Genomic DNA, 27,989 nt, shown 5'->3' on the forward strand with positions numbered 1-27,989 from the left:
CTCTATCTTTACACATGTATTTCTCTTTCATGTTCCATTTGTCTAACTGACTTGAGTTCTTCCATTTCTTGGGTTCAGTGGTCACTTCCCCAGCATAGCAGCTGCCTGACCAGGTCCACATTCAGGCTCCCCCATTTTGCGTTCTCATAGCGACTGGCACTCTACTTTGAGGTAGCCATCCCCTTGGTAACTACTACTTGTTTAACGTCTGTGTTCCTGACTAGACTGTAAATCTGATGTGGACAGCACCTATGGCTGCCTGAAGCGTCAGCACGGGGCTTTGAGATTCTCCGTGAATGTCTGTCGATCGGACTGGCCTACACATGGAGGGGATGTTCTCCTCTGAAAGAGAAAAGTACGTCAGACCAGAAAACGGAGAATCTGATCCATTGGGAGCACACGGCCCCTTTCTTTCCTCCCTCTTTTCTCTCTGTTCATATGAAGAGGACAGACAGCCAAGAGATGGCTGAGAAAACCAGCCGTGCCCTGGACAGCACCCGCATCTCCCTGGGAGCAATCAGGTAACCAGGAGGGTATCAGTTACCTGATATCAGGAATCAATCAGGTAACCACATTATGATGCAAAGGAAGGCAGAAGGGTTCCCTGTTGGTACCAAGCATGTACCCACCACCACGCAGGGCACTGCTGTGAACAGGGCAGGCAGAGCCTTCTCGGAGACCATGTACCACAGTCACGCTTGTCTGTTCTTCCTCAGTCAGATTGTGTGATTAAAGGAGGAAGTCTTGTCTCTTGTAGCTCTAGAGAGAAGAAGGCTGAGGAAATGGAATCTGACTCCACATGACTGGAATGGCATCAGCAGCAGAAATGTAACCATGCTGACTTTTCACTCTGTCACCCGGAATGACAGGAGCTGCCTCCTCCAGCCTCCCACCTCAGTACCTTGAGAAAGAGACGCAGTCTTTCACATGTGACTCACTGGAAATGTTCATTTTCTTGCCCTCTAGTGCACTGTGAGATTTAACAAAGCAGCACTGTGACCTGACCCCAGTGATCTGCTTCTGGCCAGCACCCAAACCCTCAGGGCAGTGCTGGACTTCCCACATGCATTCCTATAGGCCCACCACAGGAATGGCAGGGAACGGCACGGCAGTCCACTGGGCCAGGCCTTCCCAAACCTCCATGCCTTTGCCCACCCTGTGCTCTCACTCAGAGGCCCCTTCCTCCGATATAAATTTGGAAGATTATCTATCATCTACCTACTATTTAAAGAGGTGGGGCTATCAGACCACATTACCTGCCCCTTGAGAAATCTGTGTGCAGGTCAAGAAGCAACAGGTAGAACTGGACATGGAACAATGTACTGGTTCCAAATCAGGAAAGGAGTACATCAAGGCTGTATATCGTCACCCTGCTTATTTAACTTATATGCAGAATACACCATGCAAAATGCCAGGCTGGATGAAGCACAAGCTGGAGTCAAGATTGCTGGGAGAAATATCAACAACCTCAGATATGCAGATGACGCACCCTTATGACAGAAAGCAAAGAGGAACAAAAGAGCCTCTAGGTGAAAGTGAAAGAGGAGAGTGAAAAAGTTGGCTCAAAATCAACATTCAGAAAACTAAGATCATGGCATCTGGTTCCATCACTTCATGGCAAATAGATGAGGAAACAATGGAAACAGTGAGAGGGTTTATTTTCTTGGGCTCCAAAATCACTGCAGATGGTGACCGCAGCCATGAAATTAAAAGACGCTTGCTCCTTGGAAGTAAAGCTATGACAAACCTAGGCAGCACATTAAAAAGCAGAGACATTACTTTGCCAACAAAGGTCCAGAGTCAAAGCTATGGTTTTTCCAGTTGTCATGTTTTATGGATGTGAGAGTTGGACTATAAAGAAAGCTGAGCACCGAAGAAGTAATGCTTTTGAACTGTGGTGTTGAAGACTCTTGAGAGTCTCTTGGACTGCAAGGAGATCAAACCAGTCAATCCTAAAGGATATCAGTCCTGAGTATTCATTGAAAGGACTGATGTTGAAGCTGAAACTCCAGTACTTTGGTCACCTGATGAGAAGAACTGACTCATTGGAAAAGACCCTGATGCTGGGAAAGACTGAAGGCAGGAGAAGGGGATGACAGAGGATGAGATGGTTGGATGGCATCACCGACTCAACTGACATGAGTTTGAGCAAGCTCTGGGAGTTGGTGATGGACAGGGAAGCCTGGCGTGCTACAGTCCATGGGGTCGCAAACAGTGGGACACAACTGAGCAACTGATCTATCTCCCTACCTCTTTATCTACCTAGCGATCAGCTTCTCAAACCTGCATTCATTTTTCAAGATTAAGACAAAATATTTTGTCTCTGACCACCTTCCTTCCCTCAAGTTACAGTTCAGTGCTTTTATTCTTAAACTTTATAAAAATGTAGTAAAGTTATTTACAGATTTCCTCCTCACTAAACTGACAACAGAAACCAAATCTTGTTAATCTTTCTTTCCCTTTCAACTAATAGAGTGCCTAGCACATTGTAGGTACAGAATGAATGAAAAGCAGAAGTTTAGGCATTGGCAAACCTCATCACAGGACCAGGGGTCAGCCAGAAAGCCCAAGGAGAAGTGCACGTGCCAGAAACTGCTCGTGGGTACTTTTTGTGGACAGACTGTGAATACGATAAGCCTTCAAAGGCTTGTGGGCACGTGAACAACATGAGGAAGTAGAACTTTGGGCGCAGACTTTGAGGGTGTAATGGGAATGATGAGGTTATGGTATGAAAATCTTATGCTCATCCTACAGATGAGAGAACTGAAGCTTGGGAATGTTAAATGTCTCTGTAAAAACTCATACCGCTGGTAAACAAATCTGGCTTAGAATCCAGATCTGATTTCAAAGTTTGTATTCTTAGACACTATGCAGAAACTCAACCAAATCTGCAAACACCGTCTTGAACTAACATCCTTTAGGTCTTCAGGGAACATTCTCCTAGCTTGTCAAGTGACTCCAGCCTGTCACTAACCCTGACTATGCCTACTTCAGTTTCCTCTTCAGTAAAACGAGGAGCATTGAGGTATGTGACTATAAAGGCAGTTTCAGGCTCTGATTCTCTCTGGAATGCAAATGGTTTCCTAATCTGGGGATCAGTGTGGTCAAAACATAAGTGTACGTGTGTATTGGCCCAGAAAAACTTTCACAGGTTGCAATCGTGACTCCAAAACACAACAAAGACTGTGAAATACGATCTTAAGTATTACCTTAAAGGTCTAATCATTCTTCCCAAATGGGCAGTTAAAATATGCTCAGGCACTAAAGCATGACTGTTGAATTCACAGAAATCATCTGTTTATCTCAATAGTCACACTCAAGTCACAGCAAAGCTTTCACTTGCTCTCTACCGCCTTAGGGCCTTTATTCTACCTGTAATTCTGTATCATAGTGAAAGAAAGTTCAGCAAGCACTGCTCTGACCTGTGGGACCTCCCCCCACCCCATCCCATAAGTCTCCATCAGACATAAATGCATTTCTCTGTCTTCAGGCTGAATCTTAGGGTAGAGCGCCTCTGAAAATGTCTATGTGGTTCAGGATGAACTTCACAGTGAAAAGTTTCCGCCTAAACCACTGACTAACATCCTGTTGTTGTTTTCATCAAATCTATGCAGTCCCTCCTTTGATTTGGCTTTCATTTGGAGTGATCTGTCCGATGCCATTTTTCTGAAACATTCGGAACAAGATACAATCTCATTATGGTCAGTGACATAGAGTGGACCTTTCAGAGCATAAAGAAACATCTGTCCTCCATCTGCAGTGCCTAAAAAATAGGACTTTCAATAGAGGACATTGTAGGACTCTAATGCCTTTAAAGGGCAAGAAATTCATTTTTGACTAAAATCTCCATAAATATGTCTAACAGAATATTTCCTCTTACATACTGTTTTACGAAGAGCATTTCAAAGGCCACTAGTGCAGAGCATTTAATAAGAACATAATCTTTAGGTTCAACCAGACCTGGTTCAAATACTTTTTCTGTAATGTAGCTATGTGCTCCTGGAAAGTGACTCAGTCCTGATAATTTTAGATTTTCTCAGGGATGTAAAATAGAATAATTGTACCTGCCCTGGTAGATAACGCTGTCAAAGAGAATGACGTGTGTGTGTGTGTGTGTGTGTGTGTGTGTGTGTGTGTGTGTGTGTTGGTTGCTCAGTCCTGTCCGACTCTTCACAACACTGTGGACTGTAGCCCACCAGGCTCCTCTGTCCATGGGATATCCCAGGAAAGAAAACTGGAATGGGTAGCCATTCCCTTCTCCAGGAGATCTTCCCGACCTTGGGATCAAACCAGTTCTCCTGTTTTGCAGGCGGACTCTTTACCATCTGAACCACCAGGGAAGCCTGAGTGACACTTAGTCGGGCACTAAGTGTTCCTACTAAGTTCCTCCTAAGTTGTTCCTACTTTACCGTCGCTGTTGTTAATCCTCGGGCAGATTGGGCTGATTTCTCAGGCAGCTGAAAGAACACGGGATTTGGAATTAGACCTGAATTTGCACCCTGCCGCTGCCGCTTACTAGTTGTGTGGCCTTGGGGAAATTACTGAATCCTCCTCAACTCAGCTTCCTCACCATAAAAGAAGGAATATAAAAACTGATGCCAAAAGTGCAACTTCTCTGCACACCGGTGCCGAATCAAATCTCAGAGACAAGAGTGAAGTAGAGAAAGATAGTTTTATTACTTTGCCAGGCAAAGGGGAATACAGCAAGTGCCTGCCTCAGAAAACTATGTGTCCCCCACATGGAAAGGACAGTGAGAAGTTTTATAGTAATGCTTCAAAGAGGGCTTGTGATCAGCTCATGGACACTCGTCTGATGTGTTGGTGGTGAGGTAAGGAGGAGTCTGCATCATCAGCCTTCAGGTCTCAATTGCTCTGGGGTCTACATGCTTGTGGGCAGCATACCAAGGTTAATTGTAACTTCGTCCACCTGGAGGGGTTTCAGTATCTGCAAAACAGCTCAGACATTGTTGTGTGTATCCGTTGACGGGGAAACAGGACCTTGTTTCTCTTGACTGCTTATCCCTAGTCTCGACTACCCTCCCTTCCCTAATTAACAACGGCTTGAATCTGCCCACTGGGACTCAGGAAGGTCATGGAGGCTGAATAAAAGTTATTTCCTATAATCAAAGAAATGGGGGACACAGAAAGGCTTTGTGTCCAGGAGCCCCCGTAGCACCGTTTGGTATCAAAACTAACTTGCGAGGTGCAAATGAGCGGGTTTATGTGAAATATATTTGCCAACTGTCAAACTCTAAGTGTTTAGCATTAGCATTATTTTGTCATTGTTAATATTATGGACTGAATGTAAATGTCTCCCCAAAATGTATATGTTGAAACCCTAACTCCCAATGTGATCATGTTAGGAGGTGGGGCCTTGGGCAATAATCAGATTTAGGTGAGGTCATGAGGGTGAAGCCTATAGGATAGGATTAGTGTCCTTATAAGGAGAGCCTGAAGCTCTCTCTTCTCTCCCACTCCCCATCTCTCTCTCTTTTTTTAAATTAATTTTTTAATTGATGTGTAATTGCTTTACAGAATTTTGTTGTTTCCTGTCAAACCTCAACATGAATCAGTCATAGGTATACATATATCCCCTCCCTCTTGAACCTCCCTCCCATCTCCCTCCCATCCTACTCCTCTAGGTTGATACAGAGCCCCTGTTTGAGTTCCCAGGGACATACAGCAAACTCCCACTGGCTCTCTATTTTATATATGGTAATGTAAGTTTCCACGTTACTCTCTCCATACATCTCACCCTCTCCTTCCCTCTCCCCATGTCCACAAGTCTGTTTTCTTTGTCTGTTTCTCCATTGCTGCTGCTGCTGCTAAGTCGCTTCAGTCGTGTCCGACTCTGTGCAACCCCGTAGACGGCAGCCCACCAGGCTCCCCCATCCCTGGGATTCTCCAGACAAGGACACTGGAGTGGGTTGCCATTTCCTTCTCCAATGCATGAAAGGGAAAAATGAAAGTGAAGACTCGCAGTCGTGTCTAACTCTTAGCGATCCCATGGACTGCAGCCCACCAGGCTCCTCCATCCATGGGATTTTCCAGGCAAGAGTACTGGAGTGGGGTGCCATTGCCTTCTCTAGTTTCTCCATTGCTGCCCTGCAAATAATTCTTTGGCACCATCTTTCTAGATTCCATTAGTATTATGCATTAGTATACGATATTTCTCTTTCTCTTTCTGACTGACTTCACTCTGTATAATAGGCTCTATGTTCATCCACCTCATTAGAACTGACTCAAATGTGTTCCTTTATGTGGCTAAGTAATATTCCATTGTGTATATGTACCACAACTTCTTTATCCATTCATCTGTCAATGGACATCTAGGTTTCTTCCATGTTCTAGCTATTGTAAACATTTCTGCAGTGAACACTGGGGCACGTTTGTCTTTTTCAATTTTAGTTTCCTGAGGGTGTATGCCTAGGAGTGGGATTGCTGGGTCATATGGTGGTTTTATTCCTAGTTTTTAAAAAAAGTCTCCATGTCATCTTCCATAGTGATTGTATCAATTTACATTCTCACCAATAGTGCAAGAGCATTCCCTTTTCTCCATACCCTCTCCAGCATTTATTGCTTGTAGACTTTTGATGAGGGCCATTCTGACTGATGTGAGGTGATATCTCATTGTAGTTTTGATTTGCATTTCTCTAATAGTGAGCAATGTTGAGCATCTTTTCATGTGCTTGTTAGCTGTCTATATGTCTTCTTTGAAGAAATGTCTGTTGAGGTCTTTTTCCCACTTTTTGATCGGGTTATTTTTCTGGTATTGAGTTGTATGAGCTGCTTGTATATTTTGGAAATTAATCCTTTGTCAGTTGTTTCATTTGCTATTATTTCCTCCCATTCTGAGGGCTGTCTTTTCATCTTCCTTATAGTTTCCTTTGCTGTGCGAAAGCTTTTAAGTTTAATCAGGTCCCACTTGTTTACTTTTGTTTTTATTTCTATTACCCTAGGTGGTGGGTCATAGAGGATCTTGCTTTGAGTCATCGAGAATTCTGCCTATATTATTCTCTAAGAATTTTATAGTTTCTGGTCTTACATTTAGGTCTTGAATACATTTTGAGCTTATCTTTGTGTATAGTGTTAAGAAGTATTCTAATTTCATTCTTTTACATGTAGCTGTCCAGTTTTCCCAGCACCATTTATTGAAGAGGCTGTCTTTGCCCCATTGTATATTCTTGCCTCTTTTGTAAAAAAATAAGGTTTCTGGGCTTCCTATCTTGTTCCATTGGTCTATATTTCTGTTTTTATGCCAGTACCATACTGTCTTGATGCCTGTAGCTTTGTAGTATAATCTGAAGTCAGGAAGGTTGACTTCCTGAAGGATGTCCTTCAGGAGAATGTCCTTCCTGAAGAATGAAGGACCAGCTCCATTCTTCTTTCTCAAGACTGCTTTGACTATTCAGGGTCTTTTGTGTTTCCATATGAATTGTGAAATTTTGTGAAATTTGTGAATTTTTTTTGTCTAGTTCTGTAAAAAGTATCATTGGTAATTTGACAGGGATCACACTGACTCTGTAGATTACATTTGGTATGACAGTCATTTTCACAATATTGATTCTTCCTACCCAGGAGCATGGACTACCTCTCCATCTGTTTATGTCACCTTTGATTTCTTTTATCAGTATCATAATTTTCTCTATACTATTCTTTCGTCTCCTTAGGTAGATTTATTCCCAGATATTTTATTCTTTTTTGTTGCAATAGTGAATGGGATTGATTCCTTAATTTCCTTTTTGTGATTTTTCACTGTTGGTATATAGGAATGCAAGTGATTTCTGTGTATTAGTTTTGTATCCTCCCCTCCCCATCTTAATTCATCTGTCTACAAGCCAGGAAGAGAGCCCTCATCAAGAACTGAATGTTGACCTTGGACTTCCAGCCTCTGAAACTGTGAGAAAGTCATGGCTGTTGTTTAAGCCACCCAATCTGTGATATTTTGACAGCAGTCCAAACAGTCCAAGACAACACCACCACCATCTAATTATTTTTCCAGAAGTTTTCATTTACAAAAGTCTTGATTATGTGCTCAAGTGATGATAACTGATTTCCATTCAGCCTCTGAAGTAAGGGTTCTGGGACAGACTAAGGGAGCACTGAGGCTAAACCATCTGTCTTCCCCAATGATACATCACCATTACACATTAGGTGTGTGAGTTAGTGCTGATCTCTGTGAGCATTTAATGTTCACATGTCTGAAGAGATGCTGAGGCAGAAAAGGGTTGTTGACTATGGTCTCCACCTATCGTGTATTGTTTTTCTGTTATAATTGTTAGGTTTTTCATATTTCACCTCCTCCCCATCCCCACCCCCACCACATTTAAAACAAGTGGCAATCCAGCTCCTCCTGGGAACCTGATTTCCTGGGAACCTGATTCATCTGTCCTGCCCATAGGGTGGAAGTCCTTGGGCTTAGGGCTTTAAAACCAGCCAAACTTAAGTTTGAAGCCTGCTTCCCCGACTTTCTGTGTTACCTTGATCAAGTCACTTAACCTTTCCACACCTCCATTTTCTCATATGCAAAATGGGAGAGACCACCTGGTTGGGAAAAGTCAATAAGGCAGTACATTTAAAATTCTGAGAGCCACATCTGTCAGCCAGGGCCACTCACCAGCTTCACCCTCCTTCCTGGAGCTCTTGGATTATCCCTGCTCGCTTCTTTCACCTGATTATTGACACCTCTCCAGGGCTTTTGGTGAGATGATCACCAACAAAGTCAGCATCTACTGTGCTCGGGGAAATACTTATCAATACTGTATCTCAGTAAAAACAATAGACTTTATTAGCTATATATGCTGATTGAATATTTTAAAGAGAGAGTGTATAAGCTTGGATATTCACAATATCTCTGGTGGATATATACACAAAAAAGGTAACACTATAGACCCTTTTCTCTGCATACCTTTCTGTATTTTCTTTTAATTTTGCATCATGTGCATGTAATAACTTTTTAAATTACTTAAAAAACGTCAGTGATATGGGGATACTTTCTTGATTTGGATATTCTACAAAGAGTTCTCCAATGCCCTGAAGGTTAGCATAAACTCCAAAACTTTCTAATATATGGATAGGGGAAATGGTGGGTTTTGAAGCTGAAAACTACTGTCTAATAATAGCCTATTAAAGGCTATAAGAAGAGACTTTAATTCTGTGGCCTCTTTGCTGTAGAATATCTATAACCTCTCACCGCAAGGTGTACAAAGAAACCATTTGTCACCAGTAATAGGAGTAATGTTAATGGAGAGCTCACTGTGTCACGCACTGTTATGTGCATATTTCACACACTACATCAAGTTAATTTCACAACATTCTTGTGAACTGAGTCATTATTACTCATATTTTACATAGTAGAAAGTTGAGTCTCACAGAGTTTCCTAATTAGCAAGTGACAGAGCTGAGATTCAAACTTACTAAAGGGTTTTTAATGTTTCTTTTTTATTGCATAAGTTTGACAGGTAACATTGTATAAATTAAAGGTGATATTTATCACATTACATACTTATAGTATTATCATGCATATTATACTGTACATTAGATCTCAATTACTTATAATTACTCATTACAAGTTGGTACCCTTAAACACTATCAGTCTTATACCCCTACCAATAGTCCTCTGGTAACCAGCATTTTATTCTGGTATTTTTATTTGTCTTTATAGGTCAAACCTGTTGTAGGTTATGACAAGGGGCATTGGACTATTATAAGGATTAAATGAATTAATATATTTAAGTGCTTAGAACAGAATTTCTTATAAGTATCCATTCTCACTAAATACCAACATTAACACCTTGGAGTCAAGGAGGAATTTTGTAAGTTAGAAATAAGTGCAAGTCAGCAAAAGTACAGGAAGTCATTTTTATAAACTGAAATATGTTAAGGTCCCATTTATTCTGTAACTTAAAAGAGTCCTATGTTTCTCAAGATAGTTTTCCTTGTTTTTATTTCCGGTGTATTCCATTTCCTAGATCTTCCTAGAAGGTCTCCTGCCATAAATCTTTTGTGCCGCTCCTCCTCCTCCAGCATTTTATGCTTTTCAATTACAGACTTTTTTTTTTTTGGCCCTGCCATATGGCTTGCAGGATCTTAGTTCCCTAACCAGGACTGGAACCCATGCCCCCGGCAGTGGAAGTTTGGTGTCCTAACCACTGAACGACTAGGGAACTCCCCCATCATAGAAATTTTTAACATAAAATCCGAGAAGGATAATATTTTAAGGTGCAGCTATTAGGATGACCACCCGCACAAGCAGAAGCTTTGTGTTTGGATCGTCCTCGGTGGCTCTGATTGGGCTGTGTTTCTACCTGCGGGTGCTGAGAACAGGTGAAGCAGGGGACTTGCAAGGCAGTGTGCTGTTCCAAGTGGTTACGCCATAAAGACAGTTTGAGATCCTATTTTCAACATGTACGGGAATAGCAACTGCATAACTGCTTGCTATATAAAGCAAAAGAACAAGCAATATCTGAGCCTGACTGACACCATGTTTCTGCAGTCACATGCCAGGCTCACAAAAATACAAAGCAAGAGAGGAAAATCCCTTCCTTTCACCACCAGAACTGCTTTATCCTCCCACCAGAACTGTAGTCTATTTGAGCTGCTCTAACAAAGCACTAGGGGCTTCGGGAGGTGGAGGGGCAGGGACTGGACTTCTTGCTATTCCTCAACAACAGCAGGTAATCTCCCATTTCAAGGCCTCCACCCAAATGCTCTTCCTTAGATACCGGATATCCATGTGGCTCATTCTCACACCTCCTTCAAGCCTTTCCTCAGCTGCCTCCTTTTCAGTGAGTTCTTCCATGACCCACATATTTTAAATTTGTAATTGCCCTTCCCAATTACTCCCTTCCCCTGCTTTATTTTTCTCCATAACCTTTATCACCAGCATATTTTACCTTCTACTCATTTGCTTTAGTGTTTATATCCCTCCAAGAGAATCTAAACTCCACAAAGGTGGAGACCTTATTTTATTCACTGCTATCTTCCCAGTTCTTAAAACAATGCCTGCCACAAAGTAGATGTTCCATAAATATTTGTTAAATGATTGAATGAAATCCTCAGAGGAGGATAATGAAGCAGAGAGAAGCTCAGTTTTAGCCCAAGATCACAGGACTAGTGTGTGCAAGGTTCAGGATTAGAACTCAGCCAGAGCTCATTGCACTCTCTCAACCTTGTTCGAGGCTTCCCTGGTGACTCAGTGGCAAAGAACCTGCCTGCCAATGCAGGAGACACAGGTTCAATCCCTGATCCAGGAAGATCCCACATGCTGTGGAGCAACGAAGCCCATGAGTCACAGCTAGTGAAGCCCACGTGCCCGAGAGCCCATGCTCTGCCAACAAGACAAGCCACCACCATGAAAAGCCCGTGCACCACAAGAGAGTTGCCCCTGCTGGCTGCAACTAGAGAAAAACCCAGCAGCAATGAAGACCCTGCACAGCAAAAATTAAATACATAAAATTATATTTTTTAAAATCTGATTTAGCAGCTGAGAGGGGGGACTCCCCATCCAACCATAAGAGCTGGCTGGCTGGGCTATACTGTTGGGGAGGCACTCACCAAGGTTCAAATGCAAATCCTACTAGAAGGGCTGAGCTGAAACAGAACCAAGTCTTTTGGCAGCACTGTTGACAGACTCTGCTTAAGGAAAGTCATTTGAAGGCATATGAAGAAACGTTCCAGTTTTAAGACTGGCTTTAACTATTTTTCTTTCAGCTGTAGCTTTCCGGGACGATGAATGTACCATATGTCAGTATCTCCAGGTTCCCATACAAATTAGGAAACTAAAAATGCCCGATGATTAAAACAGATTTCTGCTTGTTTCCATGGGAAATCAACTGCTCCAAAACCTTAGGAAACTAAGAGGGAGGGAGACTGTTCAGCTCGAGGTGCTGTCTCGGAGTGGCTGCACTCTGCCTCCTAAGTTTCCCTCCAGTCTGTTCAACATTTTGGGCAGGCGGGAGGGTGGGGTGGGGGTGGGGTGTAGTCCTAGGTGGCCCACCCTGCTGGTAGCCAAGTGACACCACGGAGACCAGTGTGTCTTATCCAACTCCTATGAGCCTCCTGCCTCCAGGGGACTGGACACTCTACTCCGGGCCCTTCAGTGCTGGATCCCAGGCCAATGACACAGGAAGGGCCTCTTACTAATGACAAAGAGACACTGAACAGGCCTCTGGCCTCATCTTTCCAGCATGGTTTCAGCGAGTGCTGAGCCCGCTAGCAGGTCTTCTGGTGGACCAGGGGATGCCCCCTCCAGGACTCTTGTTTGCAGACTGACTGCTGACAACTCACAAGCAGGCAGTGCTAATTTGGGGAAGAGGGAGGAGTGGCCTCAAAACAGCAAGGGGGCCCTGGGCAGCTACACCAAGGATGTCTCTAGAAGGCTGTGAAGGATGTCTCTAGAAGACTGTGATGATTGCTTGCTCCTGCCTGCCCCAGAAATAGCACCAATTTGCCTAAAAGAGAGAATGTTCAGAGAAAAGGCTGCAGAAAGATTTCAGTGTTGTCTTGCCAGTGGCAGTCTTTTATCTTCTTTGGGAAAACTGGCTCAGGTGCTTACCTTAGCCTAAGTTGCTGTTTAGTTGATAAATCGTATCTAACTCTTTGTGACCCCATGGACTTTAGCCTGCCAGATTCCTCTATCCATGGGATTTTCCATGCAAGAAAACTGCAGTGGGTTGCCATGTCTTTCTCCGAAGGATCTTCTCGACCCACAGATCAGGAAGTATTGGCAGGTGGGTTCCTTACCACTGAACCAACCTGGAAAGCCATAGCTTAAGTTCAGGGTTGATCAAACCACACCACCACTCTCCTTCAACCATCAGGCAAGCTGAGGGTGAAAAAAAATAACTTTTTTATGCTTTCCTAACCCGTAAGGTAATTCAGGCATGCCAGGGTGAGGCCCAAAGCTGGAAACTCAGCAGTAAAGTTGAGAGTAGAGTTTAAATTTGGATCCAGACAGCTTACTAACTTACTATCTGGGAGACCTCAGGGAACTCAGAGTCATAGTTTGAGTGTCTCTAAAGTGGTGATGGCAATACCTCTTCCTCAGTGAGGTTACCAGAATGAAATAAACTAACTTAAGTAAAAACACTCATACTGAGCCTGGTAGGCAATAGGTGCTCAGTGCCTGTGGCTTCTCTCTTCTTTCCCTCTGTTGCTATGTTTTATTGCCAAAATTGGAAACAGATAGCTTGGTGAGCAGTAAATAGGCAATCCCCTCACTCCTCCCATAACCATTATTACCAGCACTAGCAGTTCAATTCTTCTCAGAATTACCCCTGGCAATGCATAGAACAGAGGATTCCAAATCCTTGTACATATTATCCCACTGGCAACACATCAGCCAGGCTTGGTTGTCTTGCCTAGGTGGAATGTTTCTCAGAGACACTAAGTGGAAAAGGACACTGTGTCATCTTCTGCCAAAATAAACCACTGGTAGGTCCTTGTGGAATTAAGACCATAGATCACAATTCATTCCAAGTGCCTTCCCCTAGGCTGGTCAAAATATTTTAACTCCTCTTGTCTTTAAATGACTCACAGGCATGATTCCTTACCGTGAGGCCATCCTTACAGCTTCCACGTAATCAAGATAAGAGGACACATGCAGTGTTATCATTCTGTGGTCCTGGGGAGGCTTTCAGTAAATCAATCTTTCCATCACAGCTCTGCTATACAAAATCATGCTCTGGTGACTTGATCTATTTCTGCAGATTTCCCGTAATAGCTTCTCAATACTGCCAGGTCTGTTTCTACCCCTACCCCAGTTCTAACACTGGCTACCCAAGGTTGACACAGGCTCCACAGGTTAAAGGCGAAGTCGTCCACATGACTGTCTTCACTTCAGATGCTAGACATGAGTCTTGGGAGGTCCCCAGACCACCCACTCTTCTGCCCAACTAGCTACAAATTTGGGGGTTCTAGACTTTCCCAGTGGCTCAGTGGGTCAAGAATCCAACTGCAATGCAAGAGACACAAGAGATGTGGCTTTGATCCCTGGGGGAGGAAATGGCAACCCATTCCAGAATTCTTGCCTAAAAAATCCCATGGACAGAGGAGCCTGGCAGGCTACAGTCCATGAGGTTGCAAAGAGTCAGACATGACTGAGCATGAGCACAGTAAACAATATAACGACTTGAAAAATTCACTAGAAAGACTTACAGAGCTCAAGTACTAGACTTACAACTTTATTGGATACAACCAAGAGCAGCCAAATGAGATGCATGAAATGAGGTCCAGGAGAGAAGCCAGAGCTTCAGTGCACTCCCCTCATGGAGTCAGGGCATGTTACTCTCCAGGCACATCTATGAGTTCATTAACCAGGAAGCTCCACTGAGCCCCAGTGTCCAGGGTTTTTACTGGGGTTTCATTACATAGGCACAACTGATTAACTCATTGGCCTCATGATTGAACTCAATCTCCAAGTACTCCAATCCCAGAGGTCAGGCTGGCCTAAGGGTCCAACACTCTAATCACATGGTTGTTCCTGCTGATGTCCATCCCTCATCCTGAAACTATCAAGAGGCCCAGGTGAGTCAGTTCTCTAACTTAACAAAGACATTTCATCATTCAGGAGATTCCAAAGGTTTTAGGACCTTTGTCCCAGGAATGGACAAACATCAGATATATTCTTCATTATATCACAGTCCCTTAATATTTACAAACCATCAGGGTTTTGAGTTTAAGCTTTTTCCTTGGGGCAGTGGAGAGAGATTTGAAATAAGTTGAAGTCATCATGTATTGAGAAACGACTATGGCCAGCCATTCACAATACATGCTGAGAGTAGTATTTGGACAATAAATTGGGCAACTATGTGGAGGGTGGTCTGGCTGAAGCTAAAATGGGGAAGACTGAGAAAGAGGCAGTGGCTGCTGTGTAGCCACAAAGTGGTGAGAGCTAAACTAGGGGAGCAGAAGTGGAAATGCAAAGGGAGGCATTGAGAGAGATTTTGAAGGAAGCTTTCAACTGACCATTTAAAGTTTTTTTTCCATTACAAGAGACTACCCAATGGACTGAGAAATCAGAACTACTTGAAGAGTCAAAATACCTTCTAAAGGTATCCAAGTAATATTGACAAAGTAGCTCCTCTGTGATTAACAGAACTTTGTATTCTAAACATTGAAAAATTCAACTAACATTAGGGATCTTAATGCTTTACCTCTTGAATAAATTTCAGGAACCCTGTTCTCATCATTAATGCCATATTCCCATTCATTCTTCTGAACAAAAAATGGGGACTCCCCTTATCTTCAAATGAAACACTTATTTCTGTTTTAAAATGAATATTGTCAGTTTTCATCTTTCAAGCAGGCTTTTGAAATTTTTTCACTTCTAAGTTCAAGACCCTCTCTCTCCTTTAGATCAAAGATTCATGATGCATCCCTGAATAAATTATGTATAAAAGAGAACCTGTAATATTCTTGCATTAAAAACTATCTATTTTTTCCTGTACACAGATTTCAGTAAACAATAAAAGTAATATTTCAGAATTCTGTGTGTATGTTTTTCTCACACTAATTATTAAAATAGTGAATTACTTATACCTGTAGAAGTTCTGGAATATGACAGATATTTTAGATAAGAATTTTTCAGATAAAGTAATTTAACAGATTTAAATTTAGGAGCAAAGAGAAATGATGATTATTTTAATGTATAGAAATAGAAATGAAATCATAAAAATTATATATAGTTTGCTCAGGCAATAAGCATTCATTTTGTTGTTATTTTTCATTTGCTAAGTCATGTCCAACTCTTTGAGATTGCATGGACTGCAGCACACCAGGCTCCCCTGTCCTTTACTATCTCCCTGATTTTGCTCAAATTCATGTCCATTGAGTCGGTGATGCTATCTAACCATCTCATCCTTTGCCTCCTCCTTCTCCTTTTGCCCTCAGTCTTTCCCATCATGAGGGTCTTTTCCAGTGAGTTGTCTCTTCACTTCAGGTTGGCAAAGTGTTGGAGCTTTAGCATCAGCCCTTCCAATGAATATTCAGGGTTGATCTTTAAGATTGACTAGTTTGATCTCCTTGCAGTCCTAATGTTTACTTTAAAATTTTTAAATTATATATAAGCTATTAGATGTTGACTTTTAAGAAAATTGGCAACTGGCAACTCTTCATGTTTGTCAATATGCTAAAAATATTTGGAGAAAAGGCTTCTTTGACATTATGTTAAAATAATTAAGTGAACAAGTAGTTTTTGAACCTCAACTAGGTGGGAAACAGAAAAAAATCTAAAGTGTCAAAAAAAAAGAAGATGTAATTAGCTGTTGAATATTAATAAAAATTAACATTTACTGCATGTTTACAATGTGTCCAGTACTGTGCTAATCATCACAGTCACACTGTAAAGTAGATATTAATACTATAATTTATCCCCATTAAACTATGGAGAAACTGAAGTTCAGAGGTTAAGCAACTTATCCAATTTCGCACAGCTAAAGATTCATTTCTATAAGCATTTATAAAAAAGAAAGTTGTTTTTTAAAAAAACTTTATGGAGAGAGAATTTGGATAGGACATTTAGAGACTGATGGGATTTGGAAGAGAGCAGAGAGATGAGAAAATAAATGAGAGAAGGTAGAAGGTAATGTGAAGACCTGCACAAAGTCAAAGTGGTAGTAGTCACAAAGCCAATGAAGGCACGTGCCCATGGGGTGAGAGTGCCCCTCAGGGAAACGACTGCAACACTTATGAAGGTGATTTGGACAAAAATTGGGTCCCTGGGCATTCAGGTATCATATTAGAAAAACATGCAATGCAGGCTAAAATGCAGATAAATCCAGATCCTTTCATTGAGGAATTACACCACTTCTGCCCAGCTATTTGAGGCCTTGCAGAAATCAGAAGATGGAACCCTATTTATGTTGGGGGAGATGATCGAAAAAGACATGACAACTGGTTTGACCTGCAAACTGGACCCAAGCAGTTGGAGGTACCCTACCTCCTCTCCTGTCCTTGGACTATGTGTTCTGTTTGCTTCCCCCACTCCCAGAAGCTGGCCCAAGAGGACTTCCCTGGAGGTCCAGCGGTTAAGACCCCATGCTTCCACTGCAGAAGTGCAGGCTTGATCCCTGGTTGGGGGAACTAAGATTCCACATACCACTAAGTACAGCCAAAAGAAAAAAAAAAACCTGCTGTTCCCAAGGATGAAGCCTTGAGACAATAATCTAGTGATGAGACTAGATTGCATGCAACCGAACCTAGTTGAGGACTCCATATAGACTTTTAAGATTCTGGTGGCCACATGCAGAAATCTACTTGTCCTGCATCTGTCCAATGGAAGCCTTATAGAAAATCCCCTTATGAAGCCTGCCACCTACCAATCTGGAGTGGTCTGCTTCTTTGTTCCTTCTCTCCCTGACTTCTGGGTATGGGCTTCAGTTTCAGATCACACCTGGGAAGTTCCCAAGGAGGTTTGTGAACCATCAACTCACTTCTCTTAGACCTCTAGATTCACTCCAGATTTGAGAAGAAGCTTCTTCCAGTCCTTGACAGAAAAAGAAAAATACCGACCAATCTCCACAAAAGTTGTTCAGCAAAGCCCATGATGACTCCTGTATTTTCTTGTGAAAATGGTGGCAGGGGATGCAGAAGGGCATCTTGTTCTTGCAACTGAAATCTGTGCTGTACCATTTGTCTTCATTAATCAGATACTGAGCAGATCTAACATTGCAGAGGGTTTTATAGGAAACTTTCCTATCACTAATTTTCAGAAATAGTTTTGGAATTTTAGAGACTGGCCAGAAATCTATAAATGCGGTGCATTAAATGATCTCATCATTCTAAGTAGCCAGCCAAAATTTTTAAAATTCCTTTCTCCTTAAAACACTCAGAAGTCCCCTACTATTGTTCACCTCCATGCTCTTTGGGAAGATTCACTCGGATAAGTCTCCAGTCTGATTTGAAGAAAAGCACTGTGATGTGATGTGATTGTTAGCCTAGACACAGTCACAATGTGCCCATCTGGGGACTGTGGCAACTGTGGGTGACTTGTAGGCTGGTAATACCACTCCTGATAATCAAAAATTAAAGCTTGCCCAAGTAAAGAAATGGTAACTTTTACGCATGTAAGAATTAAAGATTTTAAAATTTAAAAAATAAAAAACTAAAAAAAAAATAAATAAATAAAATTTAAAAAATAAAATAAAATAAATTTTAAAAAAATAAAAAATATTGTTACTTTTACCTCCTTCACTGGATACAGACTGTAAGGTAAACATGCAACATCTATTGTATATTTGTTTTAGATTATTAAAATATTTTTCAAATGCATCTTGTGTCAGGAGTTTGACATGCATTGAAATGGAACATTTCAAAGTGGCTTAACTGGAGTATCTCCCTACTCAAAACGAGCCACACATTATCTCCCTTCTCAGTCACTGTGGGCTGATGATGGACGTAATTCTTCATTAAATGGTCCTGATATGTATTCATTATGGAGAGATGAAGAATAAAACATTATATCTGGGAAGATATTCTAGAGATAAAGCTACAAAGAAACAAAGAAATTGATGTTTATTTCCCTTAAGCAGTCCAGAAAAAAAAATCACATTTTCTAGAAGTTTAAAAAATTCTGACGTTATAAGGCAGAAAAAGATACAAGACTGCAGTAAGAGTTCAGGCTTTGGGGTCAGGTACCTTGATTCCATTTCTGGTTCTGCCACTTTCCCAGGTGACACTAGAGGTAAAGAATTCACCTGCTAATGCAGGAGACGCCAAGAGACATTGGTTCAAGCCCTGGGTCAGGAAGATTCCCTGGAGAATGGAATGGCAACCCACTCCAGTATTCTTGCTTGGAGAATTCCACGGGCAGAGGACACTGGTGGCTACAGTCCATGGGGCTGCAGAGAGTCGGAAACAACTGAATACACGTGTCCCGGGGCAAGACACATTGCTTACCTGTGCCTTCAAGTTCCCTGTCTGTGAAATGGGGACAGTGATAGTACCTGCCTCGTCCTGTCGGTACATGGATTAAATGAAACAGTAAATGTAAAATGCTTTAAGCCCTGCCTGGCTGAGAGCACTCAACAAATGTTAATGTACTGATACTACCCTATTTGTAGCATTCAAATCACTATAGCAAATTATCAGACAACCTCTTTAAAATTCCAGGCTAGGTTGCTCACAAATCAATTATTGTTATATTCTAGTCTCTGAAACCCTTTTGATCAGAAAACGTTCGTTTCAAAGCAACTGATCAAAAGCATTATTATAGAACACATAAAGTTTGAGTTCTGGTTTAGTCAATGAAATCAACATGAAGAAGTGACATCAGATTAGATGTAAATAGACTGTTGTTGTCAGGAGTATCTTACAAGCTGAAGAATATCATTGACATTCAAGAAATCTGGATGTTTTCAGTTTCTTAAATGTGATCACTGTTATTTTCATGTTATTGTAAAATGATCCTCCCTTTAGCCACGTGAAGCAATTTATCTATCTAAACTCCAGAGTTTTCCTTTATTTACACTACTTTTGGAAGCAATTAGTGAAGTTAACTCAGAAGTACACACACACACACACACACACACACACACACACACACACACACATATCTATTCTTTACTGTAATATGGTAAATTTCTTTGCACTGAGGATTAATTTTTAAATTCCTTTAAAATAATAAGCTAGAACATAAGATATTTTATAGTCATTCTAATGAAATGTTAACATGCTGTTGAGAAATTCATGGTGCCTTTCTTTGACAGCTCATAATCAGAGCACATCATTTCTATCAGCCTTCTATTGAATGTTCTCAAAAACAGGGATGGACAGCTCTAAATGGTATAACAGGCCTAGAGAAGCATTCATAGGAGAGTGTGTTCACAATAACAGGGAGGGAGACCACCTAAGGTCATGAATTATTCCACCCATGTTCAATTCATAGGGAGGAAAAAGCCAGTTACTGTCAAGGACTGTAAAAGGCTGAAGATGTTATTATTTGCAAGCTAAAAAAAGTCAGCCTGCCCCAGTTTCTTGGATGCTGGTAGAAGACATTAAACTCCTGGATCAGAGATGGGGAAAAGTTCATTTCTTACAGCAATAGCTGTAGCCAGAATATCAGCATTTTCTGTGTGTCTATTCCCTGAGCTTCAACATACTAACAGCAGGTTGTGTTGCAGAAGAGGAGCCATGATCTTAGGTAGTGTGAACCCTTTATAATGAGTGTGTCTGCCTGTCCTTTGCTCTGGAGAGAGACATTATAATATTATTATACTGAGCAGTCACTGTGCTTGCCCTTTGCTCCAGAGGGAGGCATTATCACTACTGTCAAAACTGTTCACTATACAAATGTCTTTGAAAATCTAGTCTGGAAGAAAGAGCAGTCAGTGTCTTGCTCACAAGATGCGCAGAAATATTATAGAGGCATGGACAGTTGTCTCCTGTCCAATAATTGGTAAATTATTCTGTGCTATCCCTTCAAGTGCATGGAACGTGTAGGTTGCTCAGTCATGTCTAACTCTTTTGCAATCCTATGGACTGCAGCCTGCCAGGCTCCTCTGTCCATTGGATTCTGCAGGTAAGAATACTGGATTGTCATTTCCTCCTCCAGGGGGTCTTCCCAACCCAGGAGTGGAACCTGGATCTCCTGCATTGCAGGCAAATTCTTAACTGCCTGAGCCACCAGGGAAGGCCATAGAAAGAACCTAAAGGCTAACACAAACATGTAAAAGCAAGGGAATATTCCCCAGTGTAAAGGAACAAGGCCACACTATTACCAATGAGAATGGGGGCTCCTTATCCTATTAAAGATGACAGGTACTCTATTATGGCTATTTGTAAGGAAAATGCCTGCAGATCGCATCTGCCAAGAGGGCTTATCTTTGCAGGCATTCATTAAATTAATAGTTAATAGGGCCTATAATTCCCTTCTCTTCCCAAGGGGGGAGAATATTATGAAGGTTCTGAAGACTTTAACTCTAGAATAACAATTCAAACATTCTATTCTGAGAGATTTTATTCTTCTTGGAATGTTGATAGATATGATGAAGGAAATTGTTCAAGGTAAATGAAATTAGAGAAAAATCACTGCAGACGGTGATTGCAGCCATGAAATTAAAAGACGCTTACTCTTTGGAAGGAAAGTTATGAGCAACCTAGATAGCATATTAAAAAGCAGAGACATTACTTTGTCAACAAAGTCCATCTAGTCAAGGCTATGGTTTTTTACAGTAGTCATGTATGGATGTGAGAGTTGGACTGTAAAGAAAGCTGAGTGCAGAAGAATTGACGCTTTTGAACTGTGATGTTAGAGAAGACTCTTGAGAGTCCCTTGGACTGCAAGGAGATCCAACCAGTCCATCCGAAAGGAAATCAGTCTGGGGTGTTCATTGGTAGGACTGATGCTGAAGCTGAAACTCCAATACTTTGGCCACCTGATGCAAAGAGCTGACTCACTGGAAAAGACTCTGATGCTGGGAAAGATTGAGGGCAGGAGCAGAAGGGGACAACAGAGGACAAGATGGTTGGATGGCATCACCGACTCAATGGAGATGGGTTTGGGTGGACTCCGGGAGTTGGTGATGCACAGGGAGGCCTGGCGTTCATGGGGTCGCAAAGAGTCAGACACGACTGAGCGACTGAACTGAACTGAAGTTCAGCAAAGTCAACAAGTATTTTTAGAGCAGGACTTCTCAGAGCCCTTAGCATATTAATACTCACTGTGAATCCTCAAGAGGAACAGAGTGTTCCCCAATGGCTCCCCAATAGAGTGTTCTCCCAGTGGCCCCAAAGACCCCTATTTCTCAGGGTACTCAAAGGGTAATTCTACAAAACGCTACTTGGAAATGCCTCAGTACAGGAAAGGCTTTATCTCAGTGGCAATGGATGGTGGAAGACACAGGTGCTTTGGGAAGAAACTGCCTGACTGGTCTACCGCACTCTAGACATATTTCCCATAGATAACAACAAAGAATGCCTTCCTGCATCTTTGATTATATGTTGGTGACTATATCCATTACTTCCTGAAATCTAGGGAGGATAAATATTACTAGCAATAAACATGATCACCAAAGATCTTACCACTGTTACTGAGAAGGCAAACCAGGCTTTCTTGTTTCTTTCTCCAGAGAGGTAAACAATGTGAGTAAATTTAGGAAATTAATAAATGGACCCCAAAAAGTCTCAAGAAAATGCACCTTGTGTCAGTAGAGGTGGCAGCTTTAAGAAGATAGCATCCAGGCATTGGCTGTAGCATTTTCTGAGTGAACAAAGCACCGTCCATGATACTTTTCCAAAGACAGAGTCATGTTTATGTAACAAGAGCATCTGCAATTTCACTACCCAGATAAGGTGTCTTGAGCCATGGATATTCATGCCTCAGAGAGACAGAGAAGAGCAGCATTTTAGTCCGAGGAAAGAAGCAGTTCTTCGGGCCTGAAATCAGGTGCTTTGTCAGGGCTGATGTCACTGAAATTTGAGGCAAGTTGATGGTAAAGTGTGATCTGAGATGTTCTAGGGTACATTCTACATGCATAATACGATATGGTGTAAAGAAAAGTATAAAAATGTTTAGTCCTGGGAAAAACAATGAGTTACCTCCCTTAGGAGGTAAATCCTAATGTAGTTTGTTTAATAAATAAGAAAGTTCTAACCCTCTTAACAGTGTTTCATTATCTTTAGAATAATTTATTTCTCGGCTAGAGCCAGTCATTTGTGGATTTAATTAACGAGTTAATACAGGTAAAGTTCTTAGATCAGTGGCTGTATGTATATGATTAAAAAGTAGTAGCAAGCAAATATTATTTAGTAGTGCAGTTATAGCAGTTACATTTGGATACCAAAAAAGTCACTCCTGAGACTATCAAACTCATTTTTACTTAAAACTTATACTACATGTCATCATGTGAAAGCTATTTATCATTGTATGTATAAAAATAAAAATTCCAAGAATGAGGCTGCCTGGTATATTTCATATTGCCTAAGCTCAGAACCACAGACACTTCATGCTCTTTCATTAAGTTTGTTTTCAATCATAAAATGCTTCTCAATTAAAGAGCAAGCTGTAAAATCATCCCAGGAAGGCACATTTAGGATATGAGTATGCTACTGGGAAAAGCACAAATCAATGCAATTTCAAAAAGTATTGGAAAAGTACATCATAAACCTTACTGGAGATACTTGATGGAGTCAATTTAAAAATACATAATCCTTTCCCAGGTGATTGAACAGTGGTTAAGCCTGAGAACTCTGAAATTAGGCTCGCCTGGGTCCAGATCCTAACACTTCCATTCATTGGTCATATGGCCTTTGGCTAGTTAATATGTGGCCTTTGGCTAGTTACTTGACTACAATCTGCCTCTCTATCAATAAGAGAAAATAACACTGCCTACTAGCTGGGGACAGCAACTAAATGATATAATACATAGAAATATTAATATAAAGCTAGTACTTGGCACATTAGCATGTCCTTTGTAAGTGCTTATTACACCGTTATTTCCAAAGAATATCTCACAAGTTAGTGGGACCAAACACTTACCTATTGTGTCTGCATGTGCACACACACGCATGTGTTTTGAGGGAGATGTCTAAATTACGATTTTAGAAGAATTTGACCCAAACTTTTCTAGAATCCTATTTTAAATCCTCAGCAACAATACCCTCGCCTCTGGCACAATTCTACTGCCATTTTAGGATCAAGACCACATTTGACCACATTACCTCTTGGGCAACTTCCTGCTCACAGGACATTTTCTAGGGAAGGTTTCTCCTGTCTGAGCATTTTTATTGGCATACAGTCAAGAATTTAAAAACTGTAGCTAAAGATGGGTTTTGTCTTCCAGCTATTAACTCAGAAAGTGCTAATGGTTGCAACAATGTTAACAGCTGAAACTTAAAAACAACCAAGTTTCCTGTTAGTTCAGGATCCTTCCCACAAAGCTCAGAAGAGGTCTGCTGAGCAGATGTTAAGAGGGTGGGCAGAGAATGCTGGGTAAAGTTCTGCTGGTGGTTTGGGTTTAGAATTCAGATTTTACTTTCACTATTACTGGGCAGGATCAACTGACATCCCATACAAAACACACAAGCACAGCAGGTTGATCTTAAAGAATGTGCCCAGCATTGAAAAATCAAGGTTTAAGCAGATACATGTACATAACACATAATTTTAGTATAAACAAAAGGGTTGAGGTTTTAGACTGCTGCTGCTGCTGCTAAGTCGTGTCCGACTCTGTGCGACCCCATAGACGGCAGCCCACCAGGCTCCCCCATCCCTGGGTTTCTCCAGGCAGGAACACTGGAGTGGGTTGCCATTTCCTTCTTCAATGCATGAAAGTGAAAAGTGAAAGTGAAGTCACTCAGTCGTGTCCGACTCTTCGCGACCCCATGGACTGCAGCCTACCAAGCTCCTCAGTCCATGCAGTTTAATACAAATTATAGTGAAAGAACCAGGACAGGAAATGGAAATATTTTTAAACTTGTTCTTTCAAAATTTATTGCCAGGCTCTCTGCTAGTATTGATATAAAAGTGAATAAAGAAACAGTAGAGAAGCAAAATGTAAAGAGATAAATGGCAGCATGCAACAGTGAAACAGAGATTCAAAAATAAGTTCTATGGGAGCACAAGGAAGAGAATTACGCTTGCCCGGAGCCTGCAGAGCTCTACAGAGAAGGTGACTTTTGAAACATGCTTTCAAGGAATGAGATAGCTCAGGCTGCTTTTTATTGTAGCTAATAACAAGATAATGTAATATAATCACCATTTCCATACAATCTACCACGGCAATTGCATATTTTCTTTCTAAGGCTCAGTTCAGTTCAGTTCAGTTCAGTCGCTCAGTCGTGTCCAACTCTTCGCGATCCCATGAATTGCAGCACGCCAGGCCTCCCTGTCCATCACCAACTCCCGGAGTTCACTTAAACTGATGTCCACTGGAACCTTAAAAAGAAGGTATTATTCCTCCAATAAAGATATGCAGAATGGGGTTCAAAAATTAAGAAACTCACGATCACATAGCTGGTGAATGGCAGATTCAGGATTTGAGCCCAGATCTACATCATTCCAGGCTTCCCAGGTGGCACTCACGATCATATAGCTGGTGAATGGCAGATTCAGGATTTGAGCCCAGATCTACATCATTCCAGGCTTCCCAGGTGGCACTAGAGGTAAAGCCTCCACCTGCCAATGCAGGAGACATGAGACATGAGTTTGATCCCAGGCTTGGAAAGATCCCCTGGAGTAGGAAATAGCAACCCACTCCAGTATTCTCACCTGGAGAATCCCATGGACAGAGGAACCCGGTGGGCTACAGTTTATGGGGGTCACAAAGAGTCAAACACAATTGAAGCAACTTAGCATGCACATACTACATCATTCCAAATTTTGTACCATGGTCATGAGTTGCCCAGAAAGATCTATTTCTGTTCCCTATTGTCAACCAGTATCTGGTTAACTTGTAACTATATGGAACTCACCCTGGAAGCCCATCTGGAATGCCAAACTTTGGCCTAAAGAACTGAATATTAAATGAAAGATCAAAATGGTAGCCCTGGCCCACAGGGCTTTTCTTTTCTCTGAACTTCAACCACATTTAGTTCAAAATGGTTTATACTGAGTCAAGTGCATGCCAGATTTCCTCTCCCATGAACTGTGAACACCTGGAAATCAGGGAATAAACGTAATCCTTCTTTGAGACCCACAGGGTCCAGCAATCACAGAAGCTGGCTGATGGCTAATTTACCTAGTGTTTTACAGAGGGCTTGATAAGTGTGTGTGTTGATTTCAGTTACGTTGACTGAAGTGAGGTGAAATCGACTTAAGGCTTACATTCTGTAAAATAAGAAAAGGAGACCTAAGCAGTACAATATAATGAGTTTCAGACTAGTGCCTCTCAGACTTCAGGGTGCATGGGAATCACCTGACTACACACAGAACTGTCCAGCTCATCCTACTAGAAGCAGGCACAGAGTAGACAAAGGTATTGCAATTAATGGGGTTGGAGCGGGGAGGGACTCAACTTGCAGGGACTCAAGTCCATCTGCAAGCTTCACCGCTGTTTCTGGTCCTTTTGTTCTCTGAGCAATAGTGCAAGTCGCTCACTCTTTGCTACCCCATGGACTGTAGCCCACCAGCTCCTCTGTCCGCGGGGATTCTCCAGGAGAAAATACTGGAGTGGGTTGCCATGTCCTCCTCTAGGAAAACTTCCCAACCCAGGGATTGAACCCAGGTCTCCTGCATTGCAGGTGGATTCTTTACTGTCTCAGCAATGAGTTGTAGTAAATACCACAGCTACCATTTACTAAGTACTTATAAAGTGTTTGGCCCTGTTCTTGGTGATTTAAGTGTGTTATTTAATTCTCACCGCACCCTATAGTACTATAGTTACATTGTTGATGGGGTTGGGGGAAGTAACAGTAATTTCCTTACATTTACATAGGAAAAGCAGGGATTTCTTCCTGGTTCACCTCAGTCCAAAGTCTAGGATTGTGATTCCTTGACACTGGGCAGTGAGGCAGCATTTCAGGGAGGACTAAGCTTGAGTTTAGGGTACTAGTAGCTCAAGGAAGATAGAGGTGCAGGCAGAAAGCCTCTGGAGAACAAAGCCCTCCGCAGGATATTTGCGCCCTTAGTGCCCATATCGCTGTTTAAATCCAGGTAAGGTATTTAACTTAACTGAGTTAACTAGTTAACTCAGCTAATACCTGGTGGCCTGCAAGATACTCACAATTTTTTTTTTTAATTTTTTTTTAGCAAATTGCTAGTCAGCCTTTGTCTTTTCTCTAGGAAACTTCCAGGAATTTTCCCACCTGCTATCTAGGAGGAAGGCCCCACTTTAGAATTAAGTGTTGTTCACTGGGTTAATTAAGGCTAGTGTTAGGGTCATCTCCTAAAGACTAAGGGGGTTGAAGGTTTTCTTCTGTGAAAGACACCCAACAACAGTACTGGAATTGGAAAAAGTGTAGGAATTTGCCAGAGGAGCATGGAAAAATCAGTTAAGACTAAGAAATCAACTTTTGACAAATTTTAATTTTGACTTGGAGATAAAAATGGGGTAAAAGGAGAGACGCCTGCTTTCTTAAGGTTTGGGGTGTAAGAACAAACCAACTAGCAAAAAAAAAAGAAGAAGATTAGCTGTCTATGAATTGCTCTGTTGGCATACACCCCTCTTTTCCTGAATGCCAAGACAAAGCAATAGTTTAATTGTTGGTGCTCTGAGAAAAACTCATATTGGTAAGGCATTCCAGAAGATCTTATATTACTTAGCAATCTTGTCTATACATTTTTCCACTGGGGAGATTTTGTGTACAGGTGACTCAGCTTTCAATAAGGCAGAGTTCGCTTTTCATCCTGAAAGTGGGTAGAGAAAGGCGGAGAAGAAAAGCGTGGTTTAGGTCTATTTAAGACCGGGGGTGGGTGGGGAGAAAGAAACCCCCTCCCCCATACTCTTTAAACAACAGGTGGTTTTGACGAGAAAAATCAACTCCATGCACAGTACGAAACTGCAGGCGGAGCATTCGATTTCAGTCCCCCAGAACCTGGCGCCAGGTTGTCAGGATGCGGGAACAAGGAGGTTCCTAGCGGACAGCAAGCTCAGGTGTCAAGGGAACGGCTCCTGGGCTTTATGGTCCAGGAAAACTGGTTTTTGTCTTTGTTCTCTGTCTCTCTCAGTGTGCCCCACCACCCCCTCCCACCCTTCTGCTCATCTGTGAGGGGAGCAGGATAGTGAGGAAGGATTATCTCCATCCTCCCCAGTCTTTCCGAGGAGTGCCCAGAAGGGCTATTTTTAGTGGTAGCGGCTCCCCTCCAACTTACCCCGGGGTGGAGCCGCGACTGCGGCGCGGCCGCCCAGCGCAGGGAAGCCTCGGGTTAGGGATGGGGAAGGTAGCGGCCCCGGTCCATTCCTCAGGCACGGGCCGCCAGGTGGGCGTTCCAGAGGCCGGAGCAGCTCCACCGGCAAGCGGCGGGAGATCTTCCCGGGCGCCCTGAAGGAAGCCCTCGGCGGCCGGCGGCTGTCCCCGGCGGCCGGCCCGGGCGCGGGGTGGTCTCCGCGGGG

The 27,989-nt window shown here is 42.2% G+C and overlaps 1 long non-coding RNA gene across 3 annotated transcripts; it reads right to left on the reverse strand.

Annotated features, from left to right (window-relative positions):
• Positions 1–4,653: 4,653 nt before the first annotated feature.
• On the reverse strand, positions 4,654–27,976 carry LOC105611345 (uncharacterized). Of its 3 annotated transcripts, XR_009596854.1 has the most exons (4): positions 27,749–27,976; positions 24,943–25,114; positions 22,137–24,874; positions 9,434–18,839 (listed from the first exon to the last, which is right to left on the reverse strand). It is a non-coding gene; the product is annotated as an uncharacterized LOC105611345 (long non-coding RNA). The 3 variants fall into 3 exon arrangements; XR_009596862.1 differs by lacking the exon at positions 9,434–18,839 and adding an exon at positions 4,654–4,945 and having other exon boundaries at positions 22,137–25,114; XR_003589926.3 differs by having other exon boundaries at positions 22,137–25,114.
• Between the last annotated feature and the right edge of the window lie 13 nt (positions 27,977–27,989).

The sequence above is a fragment of the Ovis aries genome, chromosome 1, assembly GCF_016772045.2.
Source record: "Ovis aries strain OAR_USU_Benz2616 breed Rambouillet chromosome 1, ARS-UI_Ramb_v3.0, whole genome shotgun sequence".
Taxonomy (NCBI): domain Eukaryota; kingdom Metazoa; phylum Chordata; class Mammalia; order Artiodactyla; family Bovidae; genus Ovis; species Ovis aries.